Raw genomic sequence first — 16,679 nt, 5'->3', positions numbered from 1 at the left:
CACACAGCGCACATACTCTTCTCACACACACACTCCTCTCACACACGCGTGCACACCTCTCACACTCCTCTCTCTCACACTCCTCTCTCACACACACGCGCACATACTCCTCTCACACACACACTCCTCTCACACATGCAACTTCTCTGTGACACACACCTCTCAGGCACACAACTCACACACACCTCACACACACCGCACACACACTTCTCACACACAACCTCTCTTACACATTCTCACACACACACACCTCTCACACATTTCTCTCACACATACCTCTGTCACATACACAGCTCTCACACATACACTTCTGTGACACACACCTCACACACACACCTCTCTCTCTCTCACACACAGTCGCACACCCCGCCCAGCGACCAGCGCTCCCCACACGCGACCCCCGCGGGCAGCTTGTCGGGGACACACGCCGTCCCTGCTCCCTGCCGCCATGCGGGGAGGATGAGGGAGGCGCCGCGGCAGCGAAGCTGCAAAGCCCGGGAGACAGCGCGCAGGGCCATGGCAGTGTCAGGGCGACCGGGGTGGTCTGGGGGCGGAGTGGCGAGCCGCGTCCCGTCCAGGCAGCCGGAGGTCGGGGTGGGAGCGCTTTCCGCGCCGCCTGCCGGCCCAGCCTCCCTGCCGCAAACTCGGCAGCCGTTTGAGCAATTGAGACCCAGCGGAGTGCGCGCGGCCATTGGGGCTGAGTAGGCAATTACGATAAGAAGATAAGAAGTTACCTGATTAGCAACCTGGCCTGGGCAGGAGGACGGGCGCGGGGTGCCCAGCGAGTCAGTGGTCTCATTCTCCAACCGCGAACCTAGTTTCCCGCAAACCTGGTTTCCAGACTCTAGTGTGTAGAGCTGGAAGTTCTAAGCATACATGACATTTGAAATACGGCGTCGGCATTGAAAGCGCTGGCCCCCTTCTCATCGCCACGGTGCAATGAGGACAAAGAAGATGAAAACCGGCCTTGCCGAGAGGACGCTAGGAACTACCCGGTAACGGGCCGCCCGGTGCGGCTCCCGGGTGAGAAGATTTATAAACCGCTTACATGGCAGGAAATCGTTTTGTGGACGCCACAGGATGCTTAACCTTTACAAGGAACATTCCAGGTCACTGGACAAGCTTGACTTCTGCAGACGAGACGATAGTGAGGTGGGAAAAGGGACCCCTGCATCTCAGCTCGGGAGACAAGTCTCCTCTCTGGAGAAGGCGCTGCTTGCCCTGGCGACGTACGCCCGGGGCTTCGGGCCTTCGGGAACACACACTAAGTTCCCAGTGGGCCGGGGGTGTCCGAGCTGTGGAGGTTTAGGGGTAAGACACGGTGCCACCTTTGAGGAACTCACAGCCTGGTGAGGGGACAGAGGCACAGATGAAAATGTGATCAGCACTATATAAATGTTCGTGCCTGGTCCTTCCCAGCTGTTCTCGGCAGGGATCCTCGGGCAGCTTCTGACGACGGGGCAGCAAACGGGGACGGCGGAGGGGACAGGCATTCCAGAACCAGAGAGAAGCAAGAGAAGGGATTAGGAAAGTGTCAGAGTGCTCAGTGTGTCCCAGGAAGGAAGAAGTCAGGTGTGGCTGGGTGGCGGGTGACGTGAGCAGGGCCAGGGTCCGCCGGGTTCTGCTGGCCTGAAGAGCCAGAACTTTCCTGAAGGTGGTGAGTGGCTGGACAACTACTGAAGGTCTTAAGCAAGGACAGATCTTAAGGTTCTTACGTGTCATCACATAATGTGTTTTAGAACGTTTCCTCCGGCATCATGGTGCCAGACGAACAGGAGAGAGAGCACAGGGAGAAGGTTATTTCCAGAGGAAAAAATTAGGTCTGAACCAGGACAGCAGAAACACCATGTGGGAGGTCGGGACGGCTCGAGACAGATCTAGCAAACAGAATAGACAGGCCTCAGTGATGGACTGGATAGAGAGGCTAATGGCGAGGCGGCGCAGTCGAGACTCACTCCCAGTGTTCTGGCTGGGGCGACAGGGCAGGTGGTGGTGCCCGTTAGCCAAGACAGACAGCACACGGAGGGAGCGGTTTCAGGAGGAACGAACGAGTTCTACTTCAGACTTGTGGAAGGGGTGCCTATGTGACATCGGAGTGCAGCTCCGTGTGGACAGCCAGAAGCGGAGTTCCCAGGAGAGAAGGTCCAAGCCGCAGGGATACACAGCAGTCATCAGCAGGCAGGGGTTTTGCAGAGCCAGGGAGAGGAGGAGGGCAGGCGGGAAGAGAAGACTTAGGATGGAATGTGGCAGAACACTGATGTTTTAGGCATGGGTAGAGGAAGAGGACCCTGCAAAAGAAAAAGGTGAAGACCACAGAGGAAGGAGCAGGGTTGATGGAGCCAAGGGAAGACAACACTGATGACTGGGGCAAACTGTGGAAGACACATGAAGACAACCAGACTGAAAAGTGATTGCGCCTCTTCACAAAACGTCTCTGTGATCTTGACCCAAGCAATTGTAGTCTATGTTGTAGGTGTAAAATTGCCATTAGGAAGAAACTGAGTCCTAATGACGTTAAAGTGACTTGTCATTAATACATCCAGCCAAATAATGACAGACATGAATCTGTCAAAAAGTTCTGCATACCCTGTGAAGGATATTCTTATGAAAGTTCCAGAAAATATCTGTGTTTTGAACATCACAATTTGCAAATATCAATATACCCTGTCTTCTCAAAAAAGATATGCCCATAGTAAAACCAATGGCATTGTGCATATTTATATTTTTAGTTATGTAAGTATTTTCAGTGAGTCCTGAGAGATTTGGGCAACATGCCATATTAGACAGAGCATGCATTATTTAGCCAGACAGACTTGTATTTAATTCTAGACTCTGACAATTATTTGCTGTGGGACAAAACCTCTCTGAACATCAGGGTTTTTTTTTTTCAAATATAAAAATGGAACAAATTATAGCTGACTTACAGATGTTTTGTGAGTATTGGGTAACATAACACATTAAAGTGTTTGGAAGATATTTATTTACTTATATCTGAATTTACTTTTAAATTATGAAATTCATAAATATTCAGTAAACTGGGAAAAAAAGTCCAAAACAATTATAAAATTGAGAGTATAATTTAAGTCTACTTAGGAGAACTCCTGATGCAAGCCTATGTCTTAAGGCAGTAGTCCTCTAAGTGGGATCTGTAGACCCCTAAAGGCTTCTGAGGTCCTTTCAAGGGAGATCTGCAAGGCCAAAGCCATTTTCATATTGATCTAAGACATTAATTTGCCTTCCTTTACTGTGTTGAATTTGCACTAATGATACAAAAGCAATGATAGGTGAAACTGCTAGCACCTTAGCATGATCAAGGCAGTGGCATCAAACAGTCCTAGAAATAACTGTATATTTTATTGTCACAAATGTCGGTTCCACTTAAGAATGTCTTTAATGAAGCAGTAAAAAATTATTCATTTTATGAAATTTCAACCCTTGACTATGTGTGGTGCTGGACATTGTGGCTTATAATCCCAGGATTTTGGGAGGAGGAGATGGGAGGATTATTGGAGGCCAGGAGTTCAAGAGCAACCTGGGCAACATAGCAAGACTCCATCTCTAAAAAAAATTAATTAGCCAGACATGGTGGCATGCACCTGTAGTCCTAGCCACTCCGGGAGGTTGAAACAGGAGGATCCCGTCAGTCCAGGAGCTCAAGGTTACAGTGAGTCATGATTGTCCCACTGCACTCCAGCCTGGGTGACAGAGCGAGACCCTGTCTCTAAAAAAATAAAAATAAAAATAATTTAAAAAGTCCCTGTGGCAAAATGGGAAGCACAAATGAAGCTTTTCTGCTACATACCAAAGTATAGTGTTTGTTCTGAACCAAAATACTTGTGTGTTTTATGAGCTATGAGCTAAACTAGTTTTTTTATGAAACATATTTTTACTTGCAAGAACAACTGACAGACAAACTATGGTTATTCAGACTTGGATATTTGGCAGACAGATTTTTACAAATGAATAAAATGAGCCTTTCACTTCAAGGTAAACAACCCACAATATTTATTTTCAATTAGAAGTTTGAGCTTTCAAGTAAAAAATTAGAATTTAGAAAACTTATGTCTGCCACCATGAGCTGGACAGTTTCCCTGATACTTAGTCTTTCTAATAAGACTATGATCATTTAAATTAATATGGTTTTAGATACTGTACAGCGAATTATATTATTTGGAAGATCTGCATAAATCAGTGAACCAGTATTTTCCAAATGACTAATAACACATGATATTATAAATTCATCCACAAGTTAAAGATCCATTTAAAGTGCAAAATAGACAAATGGATTTTGATATAACACAGTATGAAAAGGTAACTGACATGGTTTCATATTCCACATTGCAATTATAAGGTTTAAGAAACTACCACTTGTTGAGTTTTGGTGTAGCATTAAAGAAGAATGAATATCCAGAATTATTTGAAAAGATGATTAAAATGCTTCTTCATTTTTCAACTGTATATCTTAGTGAATCTGAATTTTCCTCATTTACTTCAAACAACAACAAAAAAACCCAAATTGAGACAGATTGAATACAGACATCATATTAGAATCCATCTGTCTTCTATTAAGCCAGACATTAAAGAGATTTACAAAACTGTAAAACAATACCACTTTTCTCACTAACCTATTTTGGAAAACATAGTTATTTTTCAGAAAATGATGTTATTTGTGTTAGCATGTAGTAGGTTTACTACAGTTATTTTTAAGTGAGTTAATAAATATTTTAAAGATTTCTGTTGTAATTCATAGTATGTTGAATACAAATAGAAATAACCCATAAAAACAAAAGCTCCTTGGAATCCTTAATAATTGCAGACTGCAAAGCTGTCCTGAGGACTACTATCATGAAAATAGGTTGACAGATCATCAAAAGCTTGTCACAATATTCTGCCTATAGCTTGGCTATCACCTCAATTGTATTTGTACAATTCTCATTTCACACAAATGTGAATAGGTCCTTCTATACATAAACTTAATTCTATAGAGTGTTATAATCGACACCTCTACTCCGGGGACTGGGACAAAAGAACTAATGGAAAGCATCCTCCAAATCCTGAAGCTTGTATGAAACAGTATCACGCCCCTGGCCGCACCAGCGCTGGTCATTCCTGTCTGTGGTTCGGGTTCAATCCCTCCCTGACTGCACTATCGCCATGGGTTGGGGGTGTTACACAGTTCAGGAACTGGTTCTCCAAAGCCCCTTAAAAATTAATGATTACCTCTAATGTGATGACTCTTACACACGTAATCAATGTGAAGTTGAAACATCAAGTCTTAGTCACCTATTATTCCTCCTGAGGGCATTTATTCACTTAATTAAACATTTGTTGAGCGCCTCTTATGTGCCAGGCACTATGCTAGCTGCTGGGAACAAAAGAATAAACAAGGCCCTAGCTCTGAGCACCATGCAGTTTAGTGAAGAATTAGGTAGTTACTGGGTGATATAACGAGGGCATAACACGGTACTATACCAGTCAGTCGGTAGGGTGAGAGTGGGGCATCAGGGAAGGATTCTTGGAGAAAGTGACATCTAAGTAGAGACCTGAAGGATGGGTCAGTCACCTTGGGTTAAAGGACGGGGGTGTGAAGGAAGAAGGACTAGCATGGACTATTCTGTAATAAGGAAATGTTACAGAATTGGCCATTACTATAAAAAAAAATCTTAATTTTAAAATACATAAGATCAACCTATTTTCCTTGAGTTTTAGTTTGTTTAATAAGTAGAACGGACCATTTTAAAATTATTATTATTATTATTTTTTGAGACAGAGTCTCACTCTGTTCTCCAGGCTAGAGTGCCGTGGCATCAGCCTAGCTCACAGCAACCTCAAACTCCTGGGCTCAGGTGATCCTTCTGCCTCAGTCTCCCAAGTAGCTGGGACTACAGGCATGCACCACCATGACCGGCTAATTTTTTTGTGTATATTTTAGTTGTTTGGCTAATTTCTTTCTATTTTTAGTAGAGATGGGGTCTCGCTCTTGCTCAGGCTGGGTGTTATAAAATTATTATAGTACATTTAAATACATGTAATTTAAATCAGAATTGCTACTATCTTACAAAAGAAATCATTAGATTAAAATAAAAGATTAAAAACTCCAAATGCAATTTGCACAGATTTCCAAAAATTAACTTAAAACATGGAAAAAAATTTAATTCTTAACTTTGTTCAAGGTCTTGAACTCAGTGCTGAGATACAAAGAACATAATATTTGCCCAGGAAAAGTCTGTAAGATGAGTTTAGACATATTTTCTTTCATTCCTTTAGACATTCAGTAAATATTTATTGAATGCCTATTTCCTTCCAGACCCTGAGCACTCATTATTACAAAGACAGATGTCACCCCTACCCTCAGAGAGCGCACAGAGGAAGTGACAAGTTAGTTGGCTTTCAGGTATCATACACAGCATCAGACACCAGAAGACAACTGCCAAGGGAGTGGTAAGATTACAGCGTATCACTTACTCACCACTGAGAAAGGTTTGAAACGACGGAGATGTAAGAGCATCAAAAACACAGAAGTGGCACCAGGAAAGGTTTGCAGGGAGGAAATACCAAGGAGCACTTAAAAGACAGTGAGTAGAATAATTTGGCTGGGGTGGATATTGCTAATGGAATTAATAGAACTAAAAATTGAATATGTAGGTTGGGCATATTGGAGAGAAGGTGTTAGAAGAGGAAGTCTGGGCTTTATCCTCTTGGCAATGGGTAACACCTAAATTCACAAAAGAACAAAGCAAACCCCCTTTGTCACATGTAAGAAGGACACTGGTAGTTTGTAAAAGAGGCATTCTTTTGATGGCAATTAATGGATTCCTCTGACATATAGAGATGTATTCTTAGATATAACAGGAGTCTAAGATTATGTGATTAATACGTTCCTATAATTTGGGTTCATTTAATAATTGCTTTATTTTCTCCATCCCATGGCTTGTTTAGGCACAGCTACAGAAGCAAACTCTTTCATGTGAGCAATTTGGCCCCAGTTCCTGACAGTTACGTGCCAGTGATATCATACTGCCCTAAGGCCACACAGACATGAAGCCTGGTTATTTTTCAAACGTTGTGAAGCTGAATGGCACCAGATGTAGTGGAAAGAACACAGGCTTCCCAGTCAGAGCTCTTGGGTACAGTTTCCTACACACTGACACTGGATGACTTTGTGACTATGTGAGCTTGGAAAGTTATTTAATCTTGACGCTCTGTTTTCTCATCTGTAAAATGGGGATAATAAAATTTCTCTGATAGGGTTATTGTCAGATTAAACTATTTTGCTTATGTAAAGTGCCTGATATGTAATAGGCACTAAATAATTGTCTGGATAATAGTGGCCAGTTCTTATTTCCTGGATTCAATTTCCCTTAAAATGCACAAGACATTTGTCTCTACCTAATCAGAGGACCATTTGTCAGTGAAAAAAAAAAAAGTTAATGGAATCATTCAGACCCTGCTCATAAGGATGAACAAACAAAATGATTAATTTCAGGTTTGACAAAATGTACCCAATCCAATACTCTTCCCTTTACAAATTTTATCTGATTTATTCCTAAAACATCTAGTGAAGAAGACGTAATTGTTTTCTTTTCACAGATAAGGAAACTGAGGTTTAGGGCCATCAGTGGCTGGCCAGGGTCTGAGCCTCCTGCTGTCAGACTCCAAGGCCTGTGCTCTTAACCACCGCAGGCCTTCCTGAGATGTTACCGGAAGCCTCTAAAATTTTTTTCTTTTCAGTGCTGTCATGTTAATGGGCATTTTTTTAAAAAGGGATTTCACCACATAATTTGATTTGTTGGTTCCCTGTAAGAGCGAATCTGACCACATGTACTGTTTTCACAAAAGTGTACCTATCCATCAATTCTAGCCACAAACCTCTCAGGTCAGAAGCCTTGAAGATTAAACCAGAGGGAGGTGGAATAGTCCAAAGTGATTTAACTGCTTGAATCTTCTTTTATTTGAAAACCTTTTAAACTCTGTCATTGACACAGTATGAGTCCTTTCCTAAAAACATTTAACAAACTAGCCAGTCTATGAAAAGCAGTGCGGATGGGAGGACTAAAACAATTTTTAAAAATCTCAGTGTGTGTATCTCATAAAAAGTAGCATGTGATTATATATACCTTTGGTTCAACCAGCTTCTGTTATAAGTAACTTGCTAACCCTAGAACTTAGTTACTTCAAAAAAGGGGGGAGCATCTCCATATTAACATCTTGGCTGTTTAATCACTGTTACTTATTGAGTGGCTTCTACAGGACTTCTACTGTCACTGCTTACTGGAACCACAAGAGCCACCTTCAGTAGGTGTTATCATGATTCCCACTGTGGAGATGAGGCTACCAAGGCCACCCAAACTTGTCATATTTCTTGACAAGAAGAAATATGAACCCAGGAAGTGCTTCTAGATATTACACTTACTCTTCCCCTTTTGGAATGGATTCAAGGTAGTCACAAATGTGGAGAATAAATCAAAGAAATTAATAATAAGCCAAGTCCAGTCCTCTCATCACCATGCATTTTAAACTATTTCCTAGTAGTTCGGCATATAAAAAAAATTCCCTTTGAGAAAATAAAACTTTAATAGGATAGCATTATTTTAGAATTATGTTAAGATTTTCAGTATGTGTTATCAGACTCAAATATATTAAATTCCTTATTGGATTAGACCAGTTAATGCTGGATTATGTCACATTTCTACTTTTAAACACCACATCTAGGAAAGAAATGTGTTAATATTTACTTCATTGTGCCAAAGCAGATTCTGTTATAAAACTAGATCAAATATAAGTCGCCATAACTCAAAATCTATATGTGGAACGTAATGAGAAACAGGGGCTGTTCTTATTTTCTGAGTTAACTACTCAACTCTCATTATGCTCTGTTGAAGAAAAAAATTGCATTATTTTGGGTCATTTAAAAGAAGTAGAGCCATTTTTTCTGGATAATAAATTATAATTGAACCACTGAAATTATTTTGGGTAAACAGTTTCCATACCAATAGAGTCTAATGTAACTTGGAAAACTCTCGGAGTTATAAAAGAAAAATTTGATTTTCCCTAATGTAAGCTTAGATTTATCCAGCCCAAATTTTCTTCATCCCTTCAATTTAATCCTTATGTGTCATTTTCTCTTCCAAAAAAATAGAACCGAATATAGAGCCTTGAATTTTTCTCTTTTGTCTTCCTCGCCTTTTATCAGTGGCTCTCTATGTTCCTGAAGTCAGAACTTTTTATTAATGTGGTAATCAGACAGTGTTCTATCATTTCTAATCCTCTAACCTAAACTATTCGGTGAAAAGCTGAGGGAATTCCTATTTTGAAGAAACTGTAAATATAGGGGTTGGACATTTTCCTGTAATTAGTAGAGACTAACATAATGAAAATTCAAATAAGTTTGAAACTCGGAGGTCACTTGAAACACAAAACTCAAAAGGGCTCATTTGTACATCTGTCAAAACATGGTAAAATCATTCTGATTTTGTAAGGACTTTTCAAAGACCTTATCTGTGTGGGAAATTGCAAGCTGACCCGTGAGCAATATGTAATTTGTATTAAACACAGAGTCTCATTCAAGGACTAAAGATAATCTTATATCCAATCAATTCCAGTCCAGAATTTTTGTAACTTATTTTGAGCAAGAATGTTCTTAAGGGAATAAGTCATACAAATCCAGCAGGGCCTCAATGCAGAAAGAACTTCAAAAGCTCCGGGAGGTCTGACTGTCTTCATCTTTCCATCAGTGAACACATTTACAAACCTCAGTGCAGCAGGGCACAAGGCAGGGGAAGACACACGCTAAAATGAAGAATAAAGGTAGAGAACGAGGAGAGAAATGGGTGAAGAGAAGAGGAGACAGTGGTTAAGAATTTAAACTAGTGATGAGAAAATAAAGACAGGTAAAATGGTTAGGGAAAGTGAGCAGAACACAGGGAGGCAGTGGATATAAGAAACGGGAGGACAATAATGAGGGGAAGTGCAAGTTCATTAGAAGAGTCCAGAAGTCCAAGAGAAAAGGGGCGATACATAACTCGGCACCAACACTGGAAGTGGTGCCAGAAAAGGGGCTATATAACGTAGGAAGCATGGAGAAAAATCTCGTTTTTTTCTCTTTTTCTCCAAGGCAGAAGTGACAGAGAAGAGCACAGAACAGTGCAATGAAAACGCTTCGCGATGTTCTACTAGAACACATATGGAACATCATAAAGCCAATGTTTACGTAATGAGAAAACAAAACGGAGTAGTGCAGTGACGCTGACTGCAGGGAACGTTGGCCTATTTCCAGAATTGCCATCTTGCCACCAGTTAGGAGTTAGGAAAACCAAGAGTTGCAGATTTTCAAAGGCAAGCTGTCTGAAAGGGAAGACAACAGAAAGCTGAAGCAGGGAGGATCTTGAAGTCAGAGGGATCCTTTTGGTAAAAGGAGAGAATGTAAATTGGATTTTGTATTTGCACCAAGTGGGATTTGAACGAATTTTCCTTAAAGCAGAGTTTCCCCAAAGTTTTCCATATTTAAATACCGCGTCTATTATTACTTACTTGATTGATTTGTTTAAGCTGCATAACAACTTTTTAGTAAACAGCTTATTTAAAAACGAAGTTAACAACCTAAACAGTAATGCCTGTTTTATGTGCTGGTTATTGTTTTTTCTTCTCATACACATTAAAATAAATGAAATATTTGCTATGGAACCACATAAAATAATATTGCATGCCATTGCTGCTTTGCGTGAGACAGTCTCAGGCCACGAGGAAGGCAGGAGGGACACTGTCTGATTTCCCACAGCGGCAGGAAGCCCCTGAAAGATGCTACTGAGACAAACTGCAGTAGAGCAATGGCAGCGAATCCCAAGGTCGGGAATGAGGCAGGGCTGCAGAAAGGGGGAGAGATGAGGAAATGTCACTGTCACTTCTGTCTTCTTTTGTTGGACAAAGCAACTCACAAAGCTGGTCCAGATTCAAGAGGTGAGGAATTGGTCTCTCCCTCTGATGCGAGGAACAGCAAAAAATTTGTGGTCATTTTTAACTCATCACGGCTCATATATAATCACAAAATAAAGTCCATAGATGACAAGCCCATAGCTAACTTTATACTCAGCGGTGACAAGCTGAAGATTTTCCTTTAAGATCAGAAACAAGACAAGGATGCCCACTCTTGCCACTTCTATCCAGAGCAATTAGGCAACAAAATAAATAAATGGCATCCAAATCAGAAAGGAAGAAGTTAAATTGTTTCTGTTTGCAGATGGCTTTATCTAATATATAGATAACCACAAAGACTTTAGCAAAAAAAAAAAAAAAATCCTAGAAGTAATAAATGAATTCAGTAAAGTTGCAAAATTTAAAATCAACTTACAAAAATCAGTAGCGTTTCTATACCTTGAGAGCAATCTTTCCAAAAAAGAAATCAAGAAAACAATGCCATTTACAATAGTGACAAAAACCAAATACTTAGGTATAAATTTAAGGAGGTAAAATATCTGTACACTGAATATTATATAAAAAACAGATTAAAAAATTGAAAAAGACACAAATAAATGGAAAAATATACCATGTTGATGGATTGGAAGAATTAATATTGTTTAAATATCTCCAGTACCCAAAATGATCTACAGATTCAATGCAATCTGTGTCAAAACTCCAATGACAGTTTTTACAAAAATTAACAAATCAATTCTAAAATTGATATAGAACCGCAAAAGATCCCAAATAGCCAAAGTAATCTTAGGCAAAAAGAAAAAATCTGGAGGCATCATACTACCTGATTCTAAAATATACTACAGAGCTATGTAATAAAAACAACATGGTATGACATGAAAACCTAAAGATAGACCACGGTAACAGAATAGAAAGCTCACAAATAAATCTATGCATTTATGGCCAGTTGATTTTCTACAAAGGTGCCAGGAACACACAATGGGGAAAGGACAGTTTCTTCAATAAATGGTGTTGGGAAAACTGGATATTCATATGCAGAAGAATGAAACTGGACCCTTATACGACATACAAAAATCAACTCAAAATGGATTAAAAACTTAAATGTATGACTTGAAACCACAAGATTACTAGAGGAAAACAGGGAAAAATCTTTTTGTCATCGGTCTGGGCAATGATTTTTTGGATATAAAGCACAGGCAACAAAAGTAAAAACAGGCAAATGGGATCACATCAAACTAACAGGCTTCTACACAGCAAGGCAAACAGCCAGAGTGAAGAGACAGACTATGGAATGGGGGAAAACATTTGCACACCATATATCTGATGGAGAGTTAAAATCCAAAATATATAAGGAATTTAAACAACTTGGTAGCAAGAAAACAAATAACCTGATTAAAAAAATGGGCAAAGGACTTGAAGACATTTAATATTAGAGAGTCTCAAAATAGATTTGAGACTCTCTAATATTAAAACCACAGACTTAACATAAATGTAGACTTTTCACCTAACAAATTTGGAAGAGCTTTGTAATATTAACACTTTTAGTTAATCTATTCAATATTCACATGAATATGACAGCATATAAATATCACACATATAAATCAGCCAAACATTAAGATTGTTTCAAATCTACTTGTTTCAAGCAAATACAGTGGAAAATTATTATATCTGCAACTAAGTTAACCAAGTTTGTGTAGAAGAAAAAAGTAAAGCAATTGGTTGTCAGTGGATTACAGCTTCAGCTGGAATGTGTGAGAATAGGGACCATTTAGCTGTTAGGACTGTGAGCTGAAGATGTAGCAACTTTATGTCTCATCAGGCCCTGTGCTCCCCGGGGGGATTGTGTGCCGAGAATGATGGCTTTTTCAGACTTACAACAGAATCCTTCTCAGTGACTGAGTGACTCTTAACAGTAAATACAGTTAGCAGTGCAAGTAGGCCAACTGGAGCTGTCAGCCCTAGGTGTCGCTGGCTTCAAAGGTGTTAAGTGGAAACTTGGGCTGGAGGAAAGTGGTGGTGGTGGGGGATTTGGAAAGTTTTACAAAAAGTTACATAATCACTTGCACATAAATAGAAGACCTCTGGAAGAATAAATAAGAAAATGATAACATCTGTGGTCCCTGGGGAGGATCTGAGTGGCTAGGGGACAGAAGGAGAGAAAGACTTGCTTTTCACCGTATGCCCATTTGCACTTCTTGAATTTTGTACAGTTTATACATTACCTACTCAAAATAACAATAAACTAACCAAATGTTTAATCCCTTTTTGTCTTGTCCTTTTCAGTTTCCAAATGGCTTTCACTTCTGTAATTGCCTCTGGTACTTGCCACAGCCTGTGAGGCAAATATGGCAAGTGCTTATTTTCCACATGAATTAATGAAGGACACAAGTCTCTGCCTTCCCTGGCATCACGCAATCAATTAAAGCTCAGGTTCAACACAGGTTTTCTGCCTTCCAATCCAGTGGTCTTCCCGTCATATCTTGCTTCCTTGGGTGAGCTGAGGGCCGCAAAACAGATTGGGTAGGAAGAGAAATCTGCCCCTACGAGGCAGGACTGACAGGCCAGGCTGTGGGCTCCGCAGCTCTCTAGGCCTGGTGGCAAGACTGCTACCACAGCCACAGCAGTCTGCAGACGAAAAGCAGACTCCAGCTCCATGCCATGTGAATTAAATAAATACGTACTAGATGATGATGATCCAGGCATTATTTGCAATCTTTGCCAAGGACTTCCTACTTCTTCAAGACAGTAATTATCCACATTTTGCAGATGAGGAAATTGAGGTGGAGAAAGATTACATAAGGAATATATTAAATGAAAAAATCCTAAAGCCAGAATATGTCTTCATTTCATCTTTCCCAAAACCCATTCTTTCTTCAAGACACTGGGCTGGCCGCTCTGGTGGATACACAGGTAAGTAAGAGAGCAGCTGTCTCAGAAACAGAGGTGTGCGTTGTGGCATCCGGAGAGAACGGTGGGGCAGAGAGAAGGTAGGCACTTAGGACGTCTGTATGGACCTAACTATTATAAAAGAAGTCTGAGCAAAATGCCGTAAGGACTTACAGGAGGAAGCAATCTCGCCTCACTCCGATGAGCTTTCCATGAAAGAGCTGGGATGAGAAACAGGCATTGGCAAACACCGGGAACTGGAGATATGAAGTGCATCTGTGGGAGCTTTTAGACAGCTAGCCAGTGTCTAAAGCATAATCTATATTAAAAAAAAAAAATTTGGCCGTTGGCTCCTCTGGGTCAGGTCTTTAGTTGCAGGAGCACATTGGGCACAGCTAAGATGCTGGTGACTAAAGCCCCTCAGGGAGACGGTGTGAAAAACAAAAAACAATTTGTTGAACGAATGCACATAACAGAAACATAGAAAGACCACTCTGACGCCCAATTTCCTATCGTTTTGTCTTGGCTGAGCTCTGAGTTACTATTGTCTTATTGAGGTGATTATTTCCTGCTTGACTGTGGTAAAAATCCCGACACTGTTAAGACACGTAAGAATGCCAGAGTAACTCTGCTGCATCAGCCTGCTCTCTCCACGTCCAAGGGTGGCACTGGGTTGGCTGAATGGCAGAATCCAGAATCCTGCCACCAAATCTCCCGTCCTTGGTCTAGAGTAGTTTTCAAACTCAGCTCCAGAGATTGTTTTGGACCTTTGAAAGCGTATCAGGAATTCTACAAACAATGAAGATTTTAATTGCCTGAAAAACCCATTTATTGATTTTATCTGTTCTGTGTATTTATTGTGGTGTCAGATAAGATTCCATTAATTTTTTTTAATCCCAGCTAGAAAACATACATTGTTGGAATACATTCTCAGCATTGCTCTAATTCGAAATTCTAAACGAAGGGAAGTGAGGTGGTCCACAACAACACCGTGCGATGGGAAGAACACCGGGTAGGATGGTGTGCAAGCGTGTCCTACTGTGATCCTGTTAACCTGAGGGGAGCTTTGCCACTGTGTTGGGGAAGGACCTTAAAACAATACTCTACCCCTCTAGACTCTGCTCTTCCCATCTATAAGATTTGAAAGTTGAGGCCAGGCGCGGTGGCTCACGCCTATAATCCTAGCACTCTGGGAGGCCGAGGCGGGAGGATCGTTTGAGCTCAGGAGTTTGAAACCAGCCTGTGCAAGAGCAAGACCCCGTCTCTACTAAAAATAGAAACAAATTATCTGGACAACTAACAATATATAGAAAAAATTAGCCGGGCATGGTGGCGCATGCCTGTAGTCCCAGCTACTTGGGAGGCTGAGGCAGGAGGATCGCTTGATCCCAGGAGTTTGAGGTTGCTGTGAGCGAGGCTGATGCCATGGCACTCTAGCCCAGGCAACAAAGTGAGACTCTGTCTCAAAAAAAAGAAAAAAAAAAGAAAAGAAAACAAAAGTAATACTGCAATGCTTTTTCATAAAATGCTTCTTAACATCACTTTCATGACTGAAGTGTTGGGGAATATTCTGGCATTCCATAGTCTATATTCACAGGAATGGGTGTATTTAGAATCTGCCAGTCTATCAGCTTTACTCTGGGAAGATAATAAAAATATTTAACTAGCAGTACATATATCAGTCACTTCTATGTGCCGGCACTGTCTTTGCCACTGTGGTTATGGTCGTGCACAACATAGACACACTCCCTGTTTACCAACTCATGAGCATACAAGTACCTAAACAGGCAAAACCAATTAGGTAGGATCTGAACAGTGTAGGATGCAATCAGAAGTACACAGGATGGATATCAGGCCCAGGTGCGGTAAGTTAGAGATTTTCTGGAGGAAGATGTGTAAGCTGAGAGGCTTGATGGATGGCAATGAGTCAGCCTTGCAAAGCAGTTGAGAGGTGGGAATAAGGGTGATCTAGACATAAAAAACAGCACCTGCAAAGGGTCAGAGGTGAGAGACACCGTGGCATGCTGAGGGAACTCGAAGAGGCCAGAGGAGCTGGAAGGTCAGGTCTGAAGGGGGTGCAGCCCCATGAGGCCAGAGGCAGAAGCAGTGGTCGGGTCCTGCACACCGTAGTCAACTGCCTTCAGGCAGCGGGACTTAGTCTTACAAGTCATTAGGTTGACTGACGTGTTCAATCAGGGGAATAATCAGATTTGCATTTGTCAAGTTTCCTTTACCTTCAGGGTAAATGGAGAAAGCAAGACTGGAGGCGGAGCCCCGAGTTGGAAAGCCACGGCAGAAATCCAGGTGAGAAAGATGATGGAATTGGCAGGGGTGGGTGTTTGACTAAAATACGCAGAACAAGGGAGAGGGAAAATCCAGGAAAGACACCCTGGCTTCTGGCTTGGGAAACCTGATGACTAATATTGCCTTTTAATGTGATGAGGAACAAAAAATAAGCCATGGATCGGTTGAAAGGAAGAAATGTGATGAACCTGGTTTGGTACCATTGTACTTGTGTGCATACGGACCACACAAAAAGACACGTGTAGCAGGCTGTATTTTGTAGGCACAAAGCTCAGAAGAGAAATTTGGGCTGGAACTAAAATGAGATACAAAAGTCCCTGGCCTTATGGCGTCTGGAGCTGTGGACTAGACGATCATTCCGGAAAAGCATATAGAGTCAGAACAGAATCCAAGGATGTAACACTGACCCAGTCCGTAATTTAAGAGACGGATTGGAACGTAAGAGAATACCCAGGAACACAAAGAGTCATGGAAGTGCAAGGGAAGAGGGTGATGTAAGAGAAAAGAATGATCAATAGCGTTAGATAATGTAGAAAGGCCAAATAAGGAAAGGTTTAAGA

The sequence above is a fragment of the Lemur catta genome, chromosome 2, assembly GCF_020740605.2.
Source record: "Lemur catta isolate mLemCat1 chromosome 2, mLemCat1.pri, whole genome shotgun sequence".
Classification (NCBI taxonomy): Eukaryota; Metazoa; Chordata; class Mammalia; order Primates; family Lemuridae; genus Lemur; species Lemur catta.
This window is presented reverse-complemented; position numbering follows the sequence as displayed.